Raw genomic sequence first — 22,723 nt, 5'->3', positions numbered from 1 at the left:
CGACAACAGCAACAAATACATCGTGCTTTTCAATGGGGACAGCTCAGCTTTCAACATCATCAACCCCCCCCTGGACCTCACAACTGGATCCTTGACTTCCGCATCGGAAGACCACAGTCAGTGTGTATCAGAAACAACATCTCCTCCTCACTCACTATCAATAGAGGTGCACCCAAAGGATGTGGGTTTGGCCCACTGCTCTGCTCTCTCTACACCCAGTGACATACAAATCTGCCAGTGACACCACGGTTGTCGGCAGAATCACTGATGGCAATGATGTAGTGTACAGGAGGGAGATCGATCAATCAGCTCGTTGAGTGGTGTCACAACAATAACCTTGCACTCAAGATGAGCAAATCCAAAGATCTGATGATGGACTTCAGGAAGGGGAACTCATACCAGTTTTTATTTAAGGGTCGACAGTGAACAGGTTAAAGAAGTTTAAATTCCTGAGTGCCAAAATCTCTGAATACCTATCAATGTGAATGCAATCATGATGAAGACTTGCCAGTGGCGACACCTTGTTAGGGGTCTGTGAAGATTTGGTGTGGCACAAAAGCCTCATGGAAATTTCTCCAGGTGTTCCATGGAGAGCATTCTGGCTGGTTTCATCAACGTCTGGTATGGAGGTGCCAAAGATGACAGGAAAAGGCTAAAAGGCTTATGAACACCTCCAGCATCACCATGAATGTCAATCTTAAATTCATTAAGGACATCTGCAAGAGGCAGGGTCTTAAGAAAGCAGCCTCTATTATCAAGGACCCTCACCACCCAGGCCATGCACTCTTCACCCTGCGACCATCAGGAAGGAGGTACAGGAGTCTGAAGATGAACACCAAATGATACAAAGCATCTTCTCGTCTGCCATCAGATTTCGGAATGGACAATGAACCACAGACTCTACCTCATGTTTTGCTCAAATTTATTTGTTTTTAAATAAATTGATAGAAATGTAATTTATAGCAATTTGTGAACCTGTCACACACAAAATGCTGCCAAAAAATAACAAATTTCATAAAAAAATGTTCAAGACAATAAATTCTGATTCCATTTAACTAATTATTCAAATCATTTATGCACCTCATGATTTTATATACCTCTTGAAAGACATCTCTCAACTTCACATGTTGAAGGAAAATAAATCCAAATTTCTTTTTCCAACTCATGCCCTCCAGTCCAGGTTACATCATTGGGAATGTTTTTTTTTCAAAAAAATGCCAGTTTAATGATATGCAACATGCAAAACTCTAAGTGCGGTCTCACCAATGTTTTGTCAGGCTGTAACATGACATCCCAACGACTGTGCTCAGAGCACGGACCAATGAAACCAGGTGTGTGCCGAATACCTTCTTCACCACCCTGTCCAGCAGTGGTGTCCCTTTCAGGGAACGATATACCTCTATCACAAGGTCTCTTTGTTCTACAGTATTCCTTACAGGCCCACCTTTGGAGTTATGCATAGTTTGACTCACAAAAATACATCTCGCCCTGTCATGCCTCCATCCACAGATCAAGATATCTGTTATAATCAACTTCCAAGTTTATTTTTCATCTAATTGTACAAGTACAACCCAACAAAATAGTGTTCTCTGGTCCTCCGTGTAAAACACTGCAAACACACAGCATAACACACATGCAGACAAACTCTACATGCTGCACACACAATCCATATATACAAATATTTAAAAGATAATTATTTTTGTTCAATAACTAATTGAGTCACGGAATGTTCATTTGAGCAGTTCATCACTGCCCATGGAAAGAAGCTGGTCCACAGCTTCTGGTTCTGATAAACCCGTCCCTCTTTCCCAAAAGAAGTAGCTCTAAGATCCAATGTGCAGGGTAGTTGGAGTCCTCACTGAATTTTGCAAGCCCTCTTGAGAGAATGATCCTGGTAAATCATATCGATGGGGACCCCAGTAGTCCTCTCTGCCACTCTCAACCTCTGATCTGGAGGCAATCTGCAGCTTCCCAGGATGCTCTTGATGGACCCCCTGTAGAAAGTTGACATGATGGTGGCCGATAGCCTTGACCCCTTCAGTCTTTTCAGGAAGTTCAGTCATGGTTGCACTTCCAGATGAGTGAGGAGATGTTGTGTGTCCAGGATAGGTCACTTCTCTTGGATAACCTTCCTCATTTTGTATTGTCCCACTAATTTTGGAAAAGCAAATATTCTTCCTGCTATTTGAATTGTTTATACAATAGTTTGCCATCCCTCAGGATGTCTTTTTGAGAACCAGAAAGATTCATCCACCTAACCTTTGCCTTTATATTCATTTCAACATTCAGGTAACATTATAACATCATAGCACATGAGCAGAAGACAAGCTAAACAGCTTGATCCATACTTCACACATTTAGAGTGATGCATGATGGATTCTGTCAAACTAATTACCATATGTATATCATAATAAAGAGTATATCTTACATCACAGACATTTGATGTGCACAGTTCAACAGTATATTTGGATCACCATCAATCATCACTGACCTTGATTCAGTAAAATATTTTAAATATTTGCATGCCTTGCAGAAAATGCACTTCTCTACCTTCCAATCTTTATTGAATTTTATAGAACAAGCATTTGGAACACAAGGTCACCAAGTATGAAGAATACATACATTCTCAACAATAAAACAAGAACGATATATCCTTTCCCCATACCACGTTGCAAGTGCTCCCGCAGGGTCCAGCCACCCCGTCGACTACCGTCAGCTCCGCACGGGCTTTGAACAGCCTGTTGAGGGAGTTGACAGGGGTTTTAGTTGCAATCACGTGACCACAGGTCTGCGCCTGAGATAGCAGCACCTATTAATCGGCGGCAGCCACGAAGGGGCTGCAGACTCTGGGGAAGCGGAGGACTGGAGCAGTGCACTGGAAATCGGGAAGATTATGCCTGGTCTGAGAGGGAGAAGCAGAAGAGATGACCCGCAGGGATGGTGACCATGGCGGTTGACCAGTGAGAGGGCCCTAGGGCAGAGGGCCTCATCAAGCGGTGGGCTGCTGGTGACTCGAAGCGAGGAAAACGCGGAGGTGGTGGGCTACTGGAGACAGCTGACTGGGGATTCGAGCCAGGCTGCAGACTGCTGCAGTCTGGCTCCAACTGGCTGGAGGGGTACCCGGGATTGGAATCGGGAGGCGAGGAGGTGATGATGGCGCTGAAGGGTCCCTGACCATGTCGGAGGTTCAGATCGGGAGTTCGGGTCGACATTGGGTTGGACTGGATACTGTGTGGCTGTGGGGGCTGCGGAAGCAAATCTACAGACACTGGATGACTCTGGGGGGAACTGGTTTTTGCTATTCTTTCTCTGACTGTAAGACTATGAGGAGCTTAGGCAATTCCTGCCGGTGGCGAATCTCCTTGCAGCAGGCAAAAATAAATTTCATGTAATATGACACAGTTTTATTACTATGATAATAAAATGAATCTTGAATCGTGAAAAAAAAAACCATGTTTGACATAAAATTAAATGTAGTTCTGCTGAATCCATAAAACATGACCAACTGATGGAAAACCCATGTACATAAATAAATACATTCAATGATCAAGACAAACTGATTTTAAGGAGCACCAAAAATTTATTACAATTAGTGTTGGTCTACAACGTGGAACACCTGATCTTTTCTAAATTAAGATGTGACAACAAAGTACTAGTGGGTGGAACAGGATCTAAGTATGATTGCTCTTCGTGCCATAAGAGTTGTGAATAATATGACTTGACAATCAGATAAAGAAAATGCACTTCTACAAGTTTTTGCAAAAAATAGGTTAGATTGTCATTTTTAAACATTCCTCCTCCTGCCTATATTTGGAAGAAAATTTGTAATAATCCCTCAGAAAGATACATCAGTCTTTGCTTTCCATCATTGTACTGCAGTAAAATTTTTGCTGTTGCAGAAACTTAAGCATGTTCAAGTGGTCTAATAATTACCATGGTATTACAGTGGTTTGATCTATCCAGTTTCTGCATTAGGTTCACGTACCCAGCCAAATACTGAAAACCGGTGCTGACCAACTGGTATTCGTGTATATCTTCCACATCTCCCTCTGAAAGGGTGTAGAAACCACCTGTTTCAAACAGGCCTCAATCGTACCAGTCCAAGAAGAGTGAAGTCACCTGCTGATATGACTACCGACCAGTAGCACTCACATCCACAGTGGTGAAGTTTTTTGGAGAGGCTGTTGTAGAAGTATACCAGCTCCTGTCTGAGCAGTGAAATGGATCCATACCAATTCGCCTAATGCAGCAACGGGCCTATGGCAGATGCCATTTTACTTGCACTACACAAAACCCTGGAACACCTGGAGAGCAAAGACACATACATCTGAATGCTCTTATCAACTGCAGTTCACAGTTCAGCAGCATCATCCCATCAAGACTGATCAGCAAACTCCAAGATCTGAGCCTCAAAGCTCCACTATGTAACTGGATCCTGGATTACCTCACCTCCAGACGCTAATCATTGTGGATTGGCAAGAACATCTCCACAATCTCTATCAGCACTGGACCACCTCAGTGCTGCATCCTTAGCCCTCTGCTCTACTCACTTTACAGCCATGTCCGTATGGATCGGAACGGCAAAACCACCATCTAAAAATGTGCTGATAATACCATAGTATCAGGCTGTATTAGAAGGGGCGATGAGTCATCTTATGGGAGAGAGACTGAAAACTTGGTTAAACAATGCACTAACAACCTCACATTCAATGTCACCAAAACCAAGGAGCTGATTGTCGACTTTAGGTAGGGAAAAACAAAGGTATACAATCCAGTGATCATTGAGGGATTAGAAACAGAGGGTGTGAGCAAATTTAAGTTCTTGAGGGTCACTATCTCGGAAGACCTTTCCTGGACCAATGAACACTGTCATCATGAAGAAAGCACATCAGCTCCTCTGCTTCCTTGGGCTTGGTATGAATCGGAAACCTTGGCAAAGTTCTACAAATGTGTAGTGGAAAATGTGCTAACTGGCTGCATCGTCACCAAATTATTGGGGCACCGATACCCCTGAGCAGAAAATTTCGTAAAAGGTAGTGGATGGACACAGCCCAGTACATTACACTCAAAACTCAACCCGCCATCGAGAAAGTCTACAGGGAACACTGCCATCGGAGGGCAGCAGCAATCTTCAAGGATCCACACCACCCAGGGCACACTCTGTTCTCACTGCTACCATCAGGAAAGAGGTCTGGGTGCAATAAGTCTCATCTCACCATCACGCTTCTGAACAATAAACTCTGTCAGAGACTCATTTAAGGAATCTTACTTTACTGAATATTCATTTTTACACTGCCTAGCATTTCTCTTTTTTGTTTAAGTATATTTTCTGAGTGCAGTGCTTTGCACTACCGATAAATAGACTAGGCCATTGGAAAAAGAATCTCAGGGTGGTATATGGTGTCACATCTCCATTCAGACAATAAATCTGAGCTTTGAACATAAATAATATGAAAAAAAATTAATAACTTATTTATTTCTGCATGAGAAAGAATTTCTTCAAATTACCATACAAGTCAAGTCATGAAACACTGAAATATTTCTCAAAAAGGGGGGTGTTGACTTATACACCAGATATACATTTGAATCTTTAAATTCACCAAAAATAAAAACAGATTGACATCAATTTGGTGTAAAAGTTGATACTGGAAGCACCTCCCCATCGGCGGCAGCGCCACTCCCCGACACCTCCCCACCACTGGGCGCCGCCATAACCACTCTGTGCTGCCATAACCACTCCTACCTGGGGCCCAGAGGTCGCCATCACTGCTGCTGCCTGGAAGGCTGAGGTTTCTGCTCCCACCAGCAGCACGATGTCGCCACTCCAGTTACGTGGGCTGTTGTCACTGCTGTCTGGTAGGCTGAGGGTTTTTTTCAAAACTTATTTAATTTACAGCTTTGTTTCTTACGATTGGGGCATTTTAAAAAAATTGGGTTGTTCCTGGGACTACGTGAAAAAGGGGATCTAATTATACATTGGATATACCATAAAACCCTCTAAAATTAGGCTGAAAAATGGGAGGTCGACATGCATCAAAATGTACAGTATTTAACAATGTCAAGGATATTGAAGAGTTTCAAGAAAATACAATTTATGGTTTGAAAATTTGAAAGACTCTCTGAAAGCTTCAGTTCCATTATTACTAGTATTGAGAGTTCATATTTCCTTTTGACATTTTCCTAACTCTCCCTCTTTTCTTTGATAATATTTTGGGGGCAGATGGGAGGGAGGGAGTGATGGTTTTTTTTGTATATACCACCTGTGTAATTTTTTTTTTCTCTCTTGTAGCTTTATTGGATGTTGTTTTAAAATTCTTAAATAAAATATTCAAAAAAATAAATTAAAAAAGAAAATACAATTTATCAACATTACTTCAGTAATTTAGCAGAATCTTTGAGAAAAAATATTGCTTTTTAAATACTGCACTTTATTACAGAGGGATAACCCCCTGAAGAGATCATCAAATTCCACTTGACAACTGCTTCTTAGTCTCAACTTATCCATTGCTTGTGAAATATTAAGAGTAGTTATGCTTTAATCGTTATATTTTGATTTCAAGAACAATGCAAAATTCATATTTAAAGCCCTTGCATTTTGTATGGGGAAGAAGCCTTTTATCTCACAGTCTGTGCACTAATAAATCAAACAAGTCAGGCTCACCGACTGATAATAAAAGCAGAAAAATATTGGAAACACTCAGTAGGTCAGGCAAACAAATTACATTCCTGGTTAACCACACTTCAGTGAGTCAGGGTGTAAAACAGGCAGGTTTTCTCGAGAGACTGTTCACAACTTGCCCTGAGCTCAATTCGGAGTGTCAACACAAGCACGAAGGGTTTCTGCCTGGACTGTGTTATCGGGTTCCGTTTCGTATAGATGCTGTCTGATTTGCAAAGTATTGCCATCGTTTTTGGAGTCATTGAAACCTACGGCTCAGAAGCATGTCCTTCAGCCCACCTTACACACTCACATGTTCAATGATCACGCTTAGCTCTGCGGTCAGTGCAGCGCTATCACAGCATCAGTGACCCGGGTTCAAATCCACTCCCATCAGTAAGGAGTTTGCATGTTCTCCCCACGACCTGCGTGGGTATTCCTCCGGGTTCTACAGTTTCCTCGCACCCTCCAAAGTATAAGGGGTCAGAGTGGAATATGCTGAGAAAACTCTGGCAGCATCAGTGGAAAAAGAAGCAGACTTCACATTTCAGATGAACATTTATCATTGTTTTTATATCACACTCCCAAAAAACTGAAACCAAAAGCAGAATGCTTAAAGAATTGAGCAGATCCAGCAGCATCTGTGGAGCCAGAAGTTGCAGCCAACAACTTGGTATGTAATGGGGACCAGGCTGCAAGGTGATAGGTGGAACCACACGGGGAGGATCAATCGAGGGTTGGGGGAGGTTGAAAAAAAGGCTGTTGGGTGATGGGTCGAACTAGGTGGTGAGAGGACGATGGACAGATGGAACCAGTGAAGGGTCGAGATTGGGGAGGTGAACAAGTGGAGAGGATGAGTAGGTGGACAGATAAGCAGGTGCAGGAGGACAACACTGGTGGGGAGGGTGGGGGTGAGATTTTAATTTTTTTTTAAAGTGTGGTGCCCAATTACACCCAATCAACCTACAATCCCTGGTACACTTTGAAGGGTGGGAGGAAACCAGAGCCCCCTTGGGGAAAACCCACGCAGACACAGGGAGAATGTACAAACTCCTTACAGAACTCAAGTCCCGATTGCTGGTACTATAACAGTGTTATGCTAACTGCTACGCTAATGGTGCCGCCCTAAAAATGGAACATTTTACATTTATGCCATTGGGTGGTAAGTCACCCAAACAGAATATTTGATGCTGAAACACAGTAAAATTCTACATCAATGTCCCAATGATGTCTTTATAGTTCAACATTTGAAGAAATATTACATGCCACAGTCTTGTATTTTAGACAGCTTGAATTTCCATTTATTTGTCTATTTATTAAATGGAAAGATTTGCCCCAAATTAGCTGCATACAAGAAGGAAACACAGTTTAATGATTTTGAGAGGAACATGGTATTCAATCCGAATATAAAAGGGAGTAGGTGGAATTGAGTGAGCCAATTACAATGGCACCCTGTTCCTAAAGATTTGACAGACTTATAATTATTCTTTAATAAGGCACAAGTTGTCTTCATGATAAAGCTTCTTACAAATGCTACTGAATTAAGTTCACACTCAACCCCTGTATTTTTCAGGCAGCTCTGTAAAGTTTCTCCTTGACAACATTACTTTTGCATTTCCAGAAATGCTTTATCCTTTTAATTTCAGGTTGCAGTTTATCAATTTATTTTATCATGCATCTGTGAGAACAAAGCGGTGAAAAATATTGCATAAAAGTACTGCAAACTGAAAATTATGAGTAATTGCTTCCAACATATCTCGCCTTAGTGCAATCTTTCATGTAAGGTTCAACTCAATAATAAAAAAAGGGTTTACGGCTGAGAAAATTGAGTTAAAATTGACGTGGGCAAAATTAAATACCAACACAATAAACTCCATCACAGTAGCTTTCAGGCTTTCACGTTTTGCAGAGTTTCTGCATCAACTTGCAGTAATAATGTATTCTAAACATCTACTTTCATGAAAAAGTCAAGAAAATCCCACTACCCCAGAATCTTTGACTGGGCTGATATTCTTCAAACTGAACGGACAGGAGCAAAATCCTCTGAACAAATCAGCTGAATGGGCACTTCTTTGTCACGTGAATGTAAGAACTGTAATGAATATTGGATTGGCCCTGTACTCAGGCATAATCATGTTACGGTTTGGTTGCAGACAGTAAAGGCTGGATTTAATGGGGATAAGATGACCAGTGACCACAATTATCTTCCTTTCTGCTGCATGACCACACCCCCCCTCCATTCCAATTATTAGATTCCATTGATCTTACACATGGTCAAATTATGCATAAACATCAAGGATACAACTTATCATTTTCCTCTGGAATCAGGCTCAATTGGTCACAGCCACTCATCAGATCTGCAATCGGGTACATGTATCAGAATGAGCATAGCTCTGTGCAACGTGCTCTGTCTATTTTTCTTCCGTTCAACACAATGGTTCTCAACCTTTTTTCTTCCTACTCACATCCCACTTTAAGCCATCGGTGCTCTGAATGGTGATTACTTAAGGGGGGGATGTGAGTGCGAAGGGAAGGTTGAGAACCATTGCTCTAGACCCAATTGTTACTGAAATATTTTGCTTGAGAAAAATTGTCAATGGCTCACTTCATTTGGAGTTTCTGAAACTGTGCACATAATCAATCAATGAGGGACGATTAAAACATCAGTTTTCAACCTTTTTCTTTCCAGCCACATCCCACCTTCAGCAATCCCTTACTAATCACCGAGCACCGATGGCATCGGGAATACTTAAGGTGGCATGTGAGTGGAAAGAAAAAGATTGAAAACCACTGCTTTAACTTGTCAACACAAAGTATATAACCATTTTAAAAAATAGAACTTGGTGAAGAAAATACAACGTTAAGCTCAGCAATCAATAGGTTTAAGGTGGCACGGTTAGCCTAAACATTATGCGACACCATAACAGCACCAGTAACACTGGTCCAAATCCAGCACTGTCTGTAAGGCAGGGGTTCTCAACCTTTTTCTTTCCACTCTCATGCCACTTTAAGTAATCCCTATGCCATCGGTGCTCTGTAATTAGTAAGGGATTGCTTAAAATGCTATGTGGGTACCTCATTGACTCATATGCACGGTTTCAGAATTCTGAAGGAAATGGGCCAGTGACAACTTTTCTCAAGCAAAATATTTCAGTAACAATTGGTCGAGAGCAATGATTCTCAACCTTCACTTCCCACTCACATCTCACCTTAATCAATCCCTTACTAATCACAGAGCACCGATGGCATCGAGATTACTTAAAAATGGTATGTGAGTGGAAAGAAAAAGGTTGAGAACCATTGCCTTAAGGTGTTTGTTCATCCTTCCCTTGTTTGCGTTGGTTTCTTCTGTGACATTCTAAAAACATAGAGTTTGTAGGTTAACTGGTGTACTTGGGTGGCATGGTTTGGATTCGTGGACTGGAAGGGCCAGTTACCACACTGTATGTGTACATATAAAAATAGAACTGCATGATGGAACACGTATTGATGTTTGGATGGTCTCTTGAGCGGAGAACACTTAATCAAACTCTAAATTCTCAACTGCATTGTGACAAACAGTGAAATATGCTTGTACTCTGATAATAAATTCTAAGTCAATGGAAATTCCACAACAAATCTGAGAGGAAGCAGCCATTCCACAAAGTCGCAGACGGCCTTGATAATTACCTCTACTGTTGAACTATAACAATACCATGGCATCAACATTATGTATAAATGGAATGCAAGAGGGTAAGTGACTAAAAAGATGTCAATGCTTCTTGTCAATTTTATCATCAAAAATCTCTGGGTTAGATTTCAGACTATTGCCAGCAGTTTTGTACTGAACTATCTGTTATCAACCCTAGGAACAGCAGTTCAAACTGTGCTGTTTTAAATCCAACTGCTTGAACATGGAAGGCTGAACCTGTCACTCTCAATCAAGTCCTGTGGCCAGTTTCATTCTAGCCAGGCCTTTTCAGCACCATGCTGGAGAAATCACCTCTGGCCATTCAGCTAGAACCCAGACTAAGCAGGGAGTGGATGGAGGGAAACAGAAAGGGCAATAACCTTATTTTGGTCATTTGGCGTGAAAGATTTTATTCTTTTGAAATTTACTATTTCACAGTTAGCATTGTGGTTAGTGCAATGTTGTCACAGCACAAGTGATTTGGACCAGGGTTCGAATCCCGCGCTGTCTGTAAGGAGTTTGCACGTTTTCCCCATGCCTGCATGGGTTTTCCCCAAGGGCTCCAATTTCCTCCCACCGTTTGAAATGTACTGGAGGTTGGAAGTCAATTGAGAGTAATTGGCTATCACGGGCTCATGGGCCAAATGGCCTGTATATCTAAATTTAAATAAAAATTTAACTTTCAAACAGAAGATGCCAACATTGGTACAGCTGTTGGTAATGGCAGAACTGCCTCTGAGAATGGGGAGTGATGACCCAGCGCTCCTGGATGGAGTCACACTACTGGTATTAAATGGCCTGTAGAGTCATCCAGTGTTGATTCTTTTGAACCCCAGTGACACCACAGGTCCATGCCCAGGCTTGGCAGCAAACCATGAGATTTGGAGGCTCTGGGAGATTAGCGGACCAGTAGAGGACACCGGACCGGGAGGAACACTAACTTCCCTCACCTCCGACGTTGCCTGCCTTTTACTTCCTATGGACCCAGTGGAACCTGCTGCCTGCTGCGTTTCTGCAGAACGTCCATGTACTGCACCAGACCCTAGTGTCTGCAGACTTCCTCGTTTAACCAGATCTTCATCATTGATTTTTATTTTGTCTGACACGGTCACCAAAATTCATTAAAGTTTAAAGTGAACTCAACACATTCACAAGTCAGTCATACTTCAGCATATGATACATGATGCTGTCATGAGTAACAGCTGCGGCATGTGATATCAAACAATTTCTTGCACTTACTGAAGCAATTCTGAATATCCTTGTCAAAATTGTAATGCAGAAATGTTAAAGATGTTTGGTCTTCTCATGGATTGGCATTAGATTTCAGATAGTTTAATTTCAAAGGTGGGAGTATGATGCCCTGATACTACTGCACAGGACATGTATATTTGGTGTTATCAACTGGGGATTTATTTCTAAACAAGTGAGTCATTATCTATTCTTAATGAAATCGGACCATTTAGCAGAGTTTTATTTCCTCAGATAGAATATCAGTCAGGTAAACACAAAATTAGTATCAGATACAACGAAGGCTTGGGAGCCATGAAGACATTCAAAATAAATCACTGCTCAGCACTTTGAGCACTGTTACCATCCCACCCGCTTTACACTGGGCACCATCTAATGCAATTTCAAGCACCATTTCTAAGCATGGCCTTTGGCAAACCAGAATGCTACAGTCTCAAAAACAAATTGCATGATTTCTTTGACTGAGTGAGTGATCACTGATTTTGTTTTATCTAATTCATTGCAGAAGAATGTGTGCTTTCATGTGAATTTACATTCCAATTTCTATACAATCAGCAATATCAGCATTTCAATACGACTCTCTAGGTGAAAAGGTACTTGATCAGGTAAAATGAGGCCTTAAAATAATGATTAGTTTCATTAATACTGAGATTAATACTTTAATTATGGCCGCACATGGGAAGAGAAGTGAAACAGGAGCTACTATCAGATACCAACACATAACTCAGTGGTTAGAGCACTTACCTTATAAATCAAGGGATTGCGAGTTCATTCCTGGCTGGGGCCTCATTTCTGTGAGGGCCTCTGGACAAAGTGGCAACTCTCTGTCTGCCTTACGGTGGACAAAGTTTAAAGAATTTCATGTGTGTTACATTCTAAATGTAGTATTACGAGACAACAATGGAACCTTTAAACTCATTCTACAGCAAACGAGTCCAATAGTTCACTATGTGTCAGAGAAAGTCAAATCTTAAAAAAAATATAAAAGCTATTTCCAATGGACAAAAAATGCTTCTGGTGAAACCGTTACTTCAATGTAGACATTTTAGATTTTAATACACTTCTGAAGATGCTCTCAAATTCAAGATTCCTTTATTACATGCAATTTCTTGCACTTATTGGTATAGTTGATTGCATTTATTGGTACTGCTGATGGCCAATCTTTGCCTTACAACAGTAAGGCAAAGATTGGCCATCAGCAGAAACTACCTGGTGCCTCTTACACTTAGAGAGAGAGTAGAAAAAGAGAGGGTCACTGAGTGTCCATGGATATTCTTCCAGAGCAGTCCAAACCATCGGCAACCCAAATTCCATATCCAAACTTCCAACATGATCAGGAGGCCATCAGTGCTTTGGGCACCCTGTTGCGTCCTGGTTCCAATATCTGGTACTCCTTCGTCCACTCTCAAGCCAGTCTCCATCAGTCCTCAGCCTGGTGTGAGTACTTTGATGGTTGTTTCTTGCAGCCTGCGTGGATTATTCACCTCATGTTACCCATGGCCCCGCCACCTGTCTGTTGCAGTGGCAGAGATCATCACTGGTCCGCTGCCGTGGTCACCATGCAGTAGGGTCATCTCCTCTGCTTCTCCTTTTCAAATGCGGGGGAGGGGAGAGGGGTGGACTCCTTGGTTTCTGATGCCCTGCACCAGTCCTCTGCTTCCCTGGAGTCTGCCCCTTAAGGCTGCTGCCGAATGTAAGTGCCGACTTCTTGGGCCCAGGTCCCAATATTTTAAAGTAAGCTGCCATCGATGCCTGTTCAGAGTTGTTAGTAGTTGAACTGGGTGGTCGAATCCTGTAGAGGAGTGCAGTGTCTCTGCAGGTCCACTCCAGGAGCACTGCTATATCTTCTCAAGGAATATTATGCAACAACTGACTTCATCCATTGCCCTGACTTCATCCAGGGCTCATGATGAATGCAGGCTTGTTTGTTGAGTGTATCCATAATTTCTTCACAGTGACCAGAAAGCTGCCAGTTATGAATAATGACAACGCTCACGGCATAAATTTTACATACATAAACAAGGCAGCAGAACAGAAATGGCCCAATAAAACAAAAAACATTATGAAGACAGGAATATGTAATGATTTCTGTCTAGTTTTCATTATTTTGTGAAACACTCTCATGTGAATGAACATGGCATGAAGTGATCCCGCTCAGGTGAATTAGCCAGTGACATTGTGAACGAAAAATGAATTTTGTTCAAAAGTGTCCAAAAGGTTCAAAGAGGTGAAGGTTCAAGTGGGCAAAGCATTAGCAAATGGAATTTAATTTGGAAAAGTGTGAGGTGTTGAAAAGGCTTTGAAGGAGACGAGCCAACCTTTCCCAGGGAAAAGTTTTGAGGGACATGAGGTGAATGCAGGCAAAGGAGACCAGCTTGGTCAGCACAGTCAAGATGGCCTGAAGGGCTTGTTTCCGTGCTGTGGAACTTACTGAATCGATGAGTCCGAGGCAAATTCAGGAAAAGTGAGAGGCAGTCAACAATTGTGTTCTGTGATTTTTCGGTCAAGAAGTCCAGGATTCAGTTGCAGATGGGGGTGTTGAGTCCCAACATTTATCAAGCATCTTCTTAGGAATGATTGTGTTGAATGCTGAGCTGGTGAATGAACATCAGCCTGGCGTATGAGGCCTCATTCTCGAGGTGAGTCTGGATGGAGTGAAGGGTCAAGTATTTTGCATCATCTGTCTACTGGTATGGATTGGAGGCAAAGTGCAACTGGACCAATGCCACTGAAAAGTGGGATGTGATGCATTGCATTTCCAGTCACTGAAAGCTCATGATCGTAGAGGTCAGAGCCACAGGGTGGTAGTCATTTAGTCCAGTTACCATCAGTCTCTTGGGCACTGGGAATAATGGTGGCTGCCTTGAAAACTGAGGGGACAGCCGACTGCCGCGGTGAGTTGTCGACCTTTATCAGCTGGGCTGCACAGTCCTTCAGCATCTGATGAGGTATGTTGTCTGGTCCTGTTGCTTTGTCTGGGATTGCTGAGGACAGGATTCTCCTCACATCAGCTGCGGCAATGCTGGGTGCCTGCTCTTCAGGGAGAGATGGGGCTTTCCTTTTAAACTATCTAAAAAGGATAAGGTGCAATTGTCATGGCATTGTGAATTGAACCATTGGGCTTGGTTGGAAGAAGCACATTACCTCTCAGTCTCCCACCCCTTCAGGTAAATCCAGCTCCCGCCTGTGGTGGAACCAGACCTCAAACCGCCTTCCGCATCCTTACAGAACAAGAACAGGAGCAACAAAATAAAAACTCATTGGTTTCAAAAGAATGCCTTGCAGATAAAAACCAGTGTCCAATTGCTTTGACGGTGCTGTGGCCACATCTCTGATATTCGGATCAAGGCATTTATTACAAATGCCTCAATCTGTGCATATTTCCTAGATAGTTTGGGCCAGAAATTCCCCACGCACTATTCCAAGCTCTGTCGCCGAAAGCAATGACTAGCTGGATAGAGGAAATGTTTCAACATTGTTTGCCTAATGACAACCTGAAAAAAGTGCAACAACCCCACTGGCAAATAAGAATCCCTCATGCATGACAATCATAAAAATAACTGTCGACATGAGACAAGAATGAGAGATTGAAATATAATACTTTTACTTGAACAATTTGCTGTCATTCAACATTGTTACCTGGAATTTTAACCTTGCCATGAGCATTTGGCGGTGTCTGGATGCCCACACAAAGATTCAATACTCACAAAAAGTCAGTATCACAAAATCCTGGGCATTTCAGTCCTTCTTAAAAATAAACTTGGACTTAATTTATTGAATATATAATTCATACTCGTAATGTTCCTTGGACTAGCTAAATTACAATTTTGTAGAATGGAGTATCAAAATATATTTTCGATTAATTGATAGTTACCTGAGCCCAGCAAACCCCAATCTATAAAATTAAAGATTCCATCAAAATTAATGCAATGTTAAAACAAAAATTAAAGTTACACTTGGCTAAAAACTTGTTAGTTTGCATTTATCATTAAATCTTGTGTGCATAAAAAAAACACCCCAGAATGCCTCATACCATTTCAATCCTCAATTGCAACAAATAGCGCATGGAATCAGCATGGAAACTTCGTTTAATGACAGCCATCACTTGCAGCTCCGCCTGCTTCCCTTCCACTACAGGAAGAGGACAGCTGAAAGAATTGAAGTTGATCACTTGGAGAATGATTGGAATTCAAACGCCTGAGAAGGACATTTAAAATTCACTGGCAATGGGTCAGCAGAATTCCTGCCAATCTTGTCCAACCTATTTTAACGTTGTTTTCCAGGTTTGGGTTTCACTGCCGAGCATTTATTGCCATTTCCAACCACTTGAGAAGGATGACACATGCCGGCGACCCAAGGCAATTTCCTGTGGGCTGCAGAACCCCCATTAAATATTCCTTTAAAATATGCTTTCCTTACAATCAACTGCATGCCCTTTTGTTCAGCTATATTGCAGTTTATTTGCATTTGTTATCTGTATACAATCACATGCATTCGCTGTCTACTGTTTTGTTTTGCACTTCCAATAAGTGGCAATTCTGCCTCACCCACAGGAAAAAAGAATCTTAGGTTGTATGTGATGTCACATATGTACTCTGGCAATCAATCGGAAATCTGAGCCACCATAATAAATGGATGCAATCCTTTGGAAAGTGATGCAAACTGATTTATGCACAAATCATGATCTGCAAATTTAAACCAAGCAGGAGTGAAGGGCAGAAAGCAGACTTCAGTACGCCTGTTAGGATAGTGTGCAGCGAGGAGCAGAGCTGATGATTTTTCCATGCTCTGACCACCTTGTTCTTCTTAGTGGTTAAGGCAATGGGTTGGGGAGGTAAATAATTGCAGTGCATTTTAAAGATGGGGAATTTTGCAGGCATTGTGGGGTGGGAATGATTGAACAGGATTGACGGGTGCCATTAAGTGGAGTGCTTGGTCCTGGATGGTTCAAATTCATTATCATCGGACTGTACATATACAACCAGATGAAAGAACTTTTCTCCAGACCACCCACAATACACAGCACATAAAGATCACATCATTGCATAAAGATATAATTTAAAATAAATCTAAATAAATAGTTTGAAATAATGTAGTTGGTTACAGCCTCACAGTTCTGATTCTGATGCTCCTGTGCCTCCTTCTTGATGGCAATAGGTCAAATCTCCTGTGCGTGGTAAAGAAAGGGTCCTCAATAATTCTTTGAGCTCCACTGAAGCAACACTCCTGGTGAATGTCGTCAATAGAGGTAAGAAATGAGCCTCTTGGAAAGTGAAAATTGTTAGTGTTGGATTCATACAAGTAAGCGCAAAGTTTCCATCACATTCCTTGTTACGTTGGCAAGGTAACCATACCTCTGATATTGGAAGCCACACAGAAATGTCCATCATCCCTTAGGCACCGTCCAGTCTCTCCAGCCTGCCAAACAGGTGCCCACGCATCAGCCAGAGCACGCACTGTCATTGGCTGGTCCCGTACATCACAGCCCCTGCTCAGCAGAGCGGGATGTTTAAACTTGAGGACACCATTGTTCACTCTCTTTGCCATAGGTCAAGTCCTGAGTCATTGTCGCCATCTGGAGGGGAACGCAGGTAAGGGGCAAGCAACCCTTAGGACGGCAACCCAGTAGATACCAGCATTGTAGCCATAGTCCTCTGTTTACTTGGGGTTAGAGGCTGTGTTTCTTCTCTGTAAGTAGCCCGTTAGGGCACCTCATCAGGGGTCAGAACCCCCTTGCCCGTGGGTCATTACACCCGAGATGGGTGAGGGTTCATGCACACTCCTTTGTTGCTTAGCCCCTTCCCTCACCAAGGTTGGGTGTGAGCTAGTAATGTACGTGTGTGTGTGTGTGTGTGTGTGTGTGTGTGTGTGTGTGTGTGTGTGTGTGTGTGTGTGTGTGTGTGTGTGTGTGTGTGTGTGTGTGTGTGTGTGTGTGTGTGTGTGTGTGTGAGAGAAGTTGCTTGTATTTGAACTTGTTTAGCTTAACCTGTGAGTAGGCATTGTAGCTGATTAACTGTGTTTGCTTTGGGTCTGCTCTAGAGCCCTTTTTTCTCTGTACTGTTTTAATAAAGCACATGTATTGTTCCACCGCACTGTGTCCAGACTCGCTTACCTGCTGTACCGAAAAACAAACCCTTTCCACACAATACACTCCTGAACTGTCCTTGTGAATAGTAGAAAGGCTTTAGGATTTTAGTGCGATACATCAACATTCTGGGGAAATTAAGTGAGCCACTCAGTATCCATAGGATCCAATGTTTTGGGCCTGAGCCCTTCATAAGCAAAATCAGGCCTGAGTAAAAAGGTGGGCATGGGGGAGTCGGAGGAGAAGAGAATGGAGGAAGTGTAGGAGTACATGCTTAAAGGTGGATACAAGTGGCAGGGAAAGATTTACAAGAGTTGAGAGGAAGGGTCCAGACTTCCTAACGTGATCTATTGAATTTCTCCAGCACTTTTGTGTATTAAACACAACCTGAGCCTCTGCAGAACCTTTTTGTTTTACTTCCAGGTAACCCAGAATCTGACCTGCTTTTGTAGCAATCAGTGATGGAAGTGGTGGTTATTCACCCTTTGGGAGGTCAACTCTTTTTGGTCCACATTTGCCCCAAGATTGTGGTTAGAAGTGGAATGCAGCACTTCTGCGAAACCCCAAACTGGGCATTTGTTAGCAGTTTGTTGTGGAAATAAGTGAAACAATAAACTCTGCAGACACTGTGATTGTAGTGCAATATACAAAGGTCCTGGAGAAAAAAAAGAGATACAAAGTGGAAATGGACAAGTCAATGATAAATCCATCTGTTTGAACAGTGCCCAGACGAAGCATTATATGCTCTTCCTCCAATTTGGGGGTGATTTCAGCATGAGGCCATGGACACATTGTGTGAGCCATGCTACTTGGTATCATTGTCAATAAATTAGCTGTGCCATTTAACTAATGACAGAGAGTAGCCAGATTGGACACTAATTAGAAAGATCTAATTTATCCAACTTTTACCATGAGCGTGAAATTCCTGGGCAATTTTCCACATTGCAAGCGAAATGCGAGCAATGTAACAATGCGGCATCAGCTTGGTTGGAGGCACAGCACATACTAGTTGGCAGCCTCACGTTGCTGCAGCTGGGATGTTCTCTGGCTCCACTGGGCATGCAGAGCTCTCAGCTGTTTCTTGAGGTCTTGCCAGGTAAATCAAATCGATTGGAAACCAGCTTCTGTGAAGGCAGAGATGTCATGCGGATGTTAAGGCGAATCATCCCTTTGGAACTTCCAGCTGAAGATGGTTGTGAGTGGTTCAGCCTTGCTTTTAACCCTTGCGTGCTGGACCCATCCAATGTTCAATATGGGACGTTTGATGATTACCTGTTAGCTGTTCAGTCCTCCCCAACACTAATAACTGTCAGTCGTCAGGGCACACAACCTCATTCCAATCTCCTGGACATGAGATCACAGATCTGTTATCTGTTGCCTTTAAGGCTTAGCAGACACTGAGCTCCACACTCCGCTTAATTTGGGTTCATTTTCATATAGTTCATGCATATGTGCTAACAATCTCAGCATGCCCTTCTTCCCTCCAATTGCTCAAGAGTGGATTCCATCTTGATAATAATGACAGAGTAAGCAATAGACTGGTCAATGTGGTCACAGAATGTGGCACATAGGAAAAGAGGAGCAGGAGGTCACGACCTAGAACACCTGCCCCAAATTTGAAGGTGATTGTGGGTAATCCACCCCAGGCCTCATCTCTTTACTTCCAGGCTGCCATTCTCAATATTCTGATCCTAAAAAATCATCAACCTCTTCTTTAAATGCATCTAATCAACATGTCTCTACAACCCTCCAGAGATTTCAACAGATGTTTTGAATGACAGTGGCCAAATCTTGTTTCATATCTCCTCATTCAAGATTCTCTCACCAGAAGTGTCAAATCATCTTGCCACCTATCCTGTAATGCCATCCAAGGATCTTGAATATTTCCCGATGATTGCTCTGTATCTTCTATAGTCCAAAGAACATAGATATAATTTCTTCAACTGTTTGTTGAGGAGGGAACCTCTCACATCATGAATCAGCCAAATAAATTCCTTTTGGACTCTCTCAAATATAATTTATATTCCTTTTCTCTTCTAATAATTGTTTGCCTTCCGATTCTCTTGCCAGAGTGTACAACATTACACTTTCCCACATTGGATTCCTTTGATTAGGATTTCACCTGCTCTCTCAATTTATCCAAATCCAACTGTGGTCTTCCTATCCACATTGAAAATTGGTCTCCTCTGCATTTGCATATTGGTGCCAATTTTAGGTGTCTTACCCATTTGTCCTTTACTCCAGATCATTTGTGTAAATCACAAATAATTGAGGGCCAAAAGACTTACTTGAGGCACTCCACTTGTTCCATCTTTCCAGTTCTGAAAAAGACCCATTCTTGGAGGCACTGTCTTTAACAAATAGATGGATGGGGAGTTTTCCTTATTTTGCCTATCTGAAGAGCCAGACCACAAGATAGAGGAAGGCCAGGCATGAAGACAGGACTATGGTCTCACAAGAAATGTATCGTCTCTATAAGTATGCTCTTGTCTTTTGACTTTACATGACTGTATGAATGTTGGAGTTGACCTGTTAAACTGCTCGTGGAAATCCCATTCTCTCTGTACTTGGTATAATAGGACAAATATTATTCCCTCAGTGCTGGTCAAGAAGCTACAAACTCTAGGCCTCTGTACCCCCCCTCTGTAACTGGATCCTTGACTTTCTCATTGGAAGACTACTGTCAGTATGAATTGGAAATAACGTCTCCTCTTCACTCCTCATCAACACAAGTGCACCCCAAGAATGTGTGCTTAGCCCACTGTTCTACTCATTATATACTCAGGACTGTGAGGCCAGGCACAATTCCAATGCTATCCATGTTAATGCAATCACAAAGAAGGTTCTCCAGTGGCTATACTTTGTGAAGTGTTTGAAGAGATTGGGTACATCACCAAAAACTCTCAAAAACTTCTACAGGTACACTATGGGGAGCATTCTGACTGGTTGCATTATAGCCTGGTATGAAGGCATCAACTCTCAGGACAAGAATAAACTCCAGAGGGTTGTGAACTCGGCCTGCGACATCACAGGCACCAGACTTCACTCCATCGAGGACATCTACATGAGGCAGTGTCTTAAAAAAACAGCCTCTCTCCTCAAAGACCCCCACCACCCAGGCCCTCTTCACTCTGCTACCATCGTGGAAAAGGTACAGGAGCCTAAAGACGAGCACTCAGTGCGACAAGGACAGCTTCTTCCCCACTGCCATCAGATTCCTGAATGATTCCTGAATAACCAAAGACCCTGCCTGACTTTGCCCACACTGTTATTATTTTTTTCATCTATAATAATGTTATATGATGGTTATAATATAAATACTTACACTGTGACGCTGCCGCAAAACAATGAAATTCATGACAACAAATCCTGGTTCTGACCCTGAATAACTTTAAACTCACTCTGGTCACATCGACAATCCTATTGTGGACATTTTTCAAACTGGTTATTGACATCTGCAGTGTTTTCCTTACAGATGGCTGAAGCACATCTTCAAAAAGCACAACTGCTCAAGGTAGGCCAAGCCAATGAAAAGTTAGTAGTCATCGTTCTGAAAAGCTTATCTGATTGCTGAATTTGCAGTTGACTTGCTCAAGTAATTGATAACTATTATGCAGGTTAATAATATTTTTGAATTTCTATCATTATTCACAGGTCGGATGTACAGACACCTCCAGAGTAAAGAAGTGAGATGACAAATCGTTGAATTTAATTTTCACTTCTCAAACAAGCAAAAGGACCATGTACATGAAGCTTTTGAAGGAGGTTCAGAGTAAGTGTTCCCTTCAGTGTAAAAACATGATGACTGATGTGTTCTTGATAGTTTACAACAGATGCAGGGCTGAAGGCGATTTGTGGATCGTTGGATCCCACCACATTCCCATTAACTAAAGGTTGTTGGAGAAAATATATGCTGCATTCCTCTCACTGCAAGCATGACATGGCTAGTCTTTGACTGCTATCATAAGTTAGCCCCTGGCAGAGAAGAACTGATGTTGACATCAACCCACCAATAACAGCATGTTTTAACTGAGCCCTGGAAATTAAACAAGGCTTTCTTCTTTGTTCACATGATGTACTTATGATGGCCACGCGGATAGTGGTGCAGTTAGGGCTGTTGCAGCAGCGGTGATTGGGATCTGGGTTCAAATCCCGTAGTCTTTGCAAGGAGATTGTGCGTTCTCCCCATGTTGCGTGGGTTTTCCATGGGGTGGGGGGGGGGTTTCTGGTTTCCTTCCGTGTTTGAAACATACTGTGGGTTATAGGTTAATTGGGTGACATGGGCTCGTGGGCCAAAAGGCCCTGTTACTGTGTTGTATGTCTAAATTTGAATTTAAAAAAACATTAAATTTATATCTACTGGGAACTTAATACCAGTTGTCTCAGTGGTATATAGAAAATCTTCCACATCACTCAGCGGCATTGAAGCTTATTCTGCTCAAATATAGTATTTGAATGAGTGGTATGCACAGTCCCCATTTTACAGGAGCTAAGGTGCCGTGTATTATTATGGGAACTCGTGAGTTCTTTAGTGCAGTCCAATCGATATTTCTGACTGATATGGTTAATGAGGAAAAAAATAGCTGAGACCCCCTGAACATTTTCAGCTTGATTGTACAATGCTGTTTGACAAATTTCTTATTGGGTGGGTGAAGTGTGTTAAAAATGTGTGCAGTTATCTTAAAGTGTTAAGTGATGCTGCTGTTCTTAGATTTTGGTGGTTCTGCTCCCACTGCTTTCCTCCCAATCTGGTGCCTTAATTTACATGTCACGTTCACAAGATGAACTACTCCCAGGAGAGTGTCTGTGCAGCCCAAATTAAGAGCATTTTATTGACCTAAGGAGCTTCAGAGCTGAATCTGGCAAACAATGACTGAAGCAAAAACTCCAAGGGGTATCCTACTTTCACGGCAGTATGGCTTTATTCAGCAATTTTATCACATTCAAAAAACTACCAAAAAATAAAGCTACTTGTGAAATGGAACTTTCTTCTGCTGTCTTCAACTAAGATCTTTTTTTAAAGAGATAATTTAGGACTAGCCGTGACCCTGTCGATGTGTAG

At 42.2% G+C, this 22,723-nt stretch overlaps 1 long non-coding RNA gene across 1 annotated transcript; it reads left to right on the top strand.

The window, feature by feature from the left end:
- Positions 1-10,286: 10,286 nt before the first annotated feature.
- On the top strand, positions 10,287-21,520 carry LOC138739860 (uncharacterized). Its single transcript, XR_011342489.1, has 4 exons — positions 10,287-10,390; positions 16,734-16,824; positions 21,137-21,175; positions 21,316-21,520. It is a non-coding gene; the product is annotated as an uncharacterized lncRNA (long non-coding RNA).
- The last annotated feature ends 1,203 nt before the right edge of the window (positions 21,521-22,723 follow it).

The sequence above is a fragment of the Narcine bancroftii genome, chromosome 7 (genome assembly GCF_036971445.1).
Source record: "Narcine bancroftii isolate sNarBan1 chromosome 7, sNarBan1.hap1, whole genome shotgun sequence".
Classification (NCBI taxonomy): Eukaryota; Metazoa; Chordata; class Chondrichthyes; order Torpediniformes; family Narcinidae; genus Narcine; species Narcine bancroftii.
Note: the sequence above shows the minus strand (reverse complement) of the source record. Positions and strands in the feature narration are given on the sequence as shown.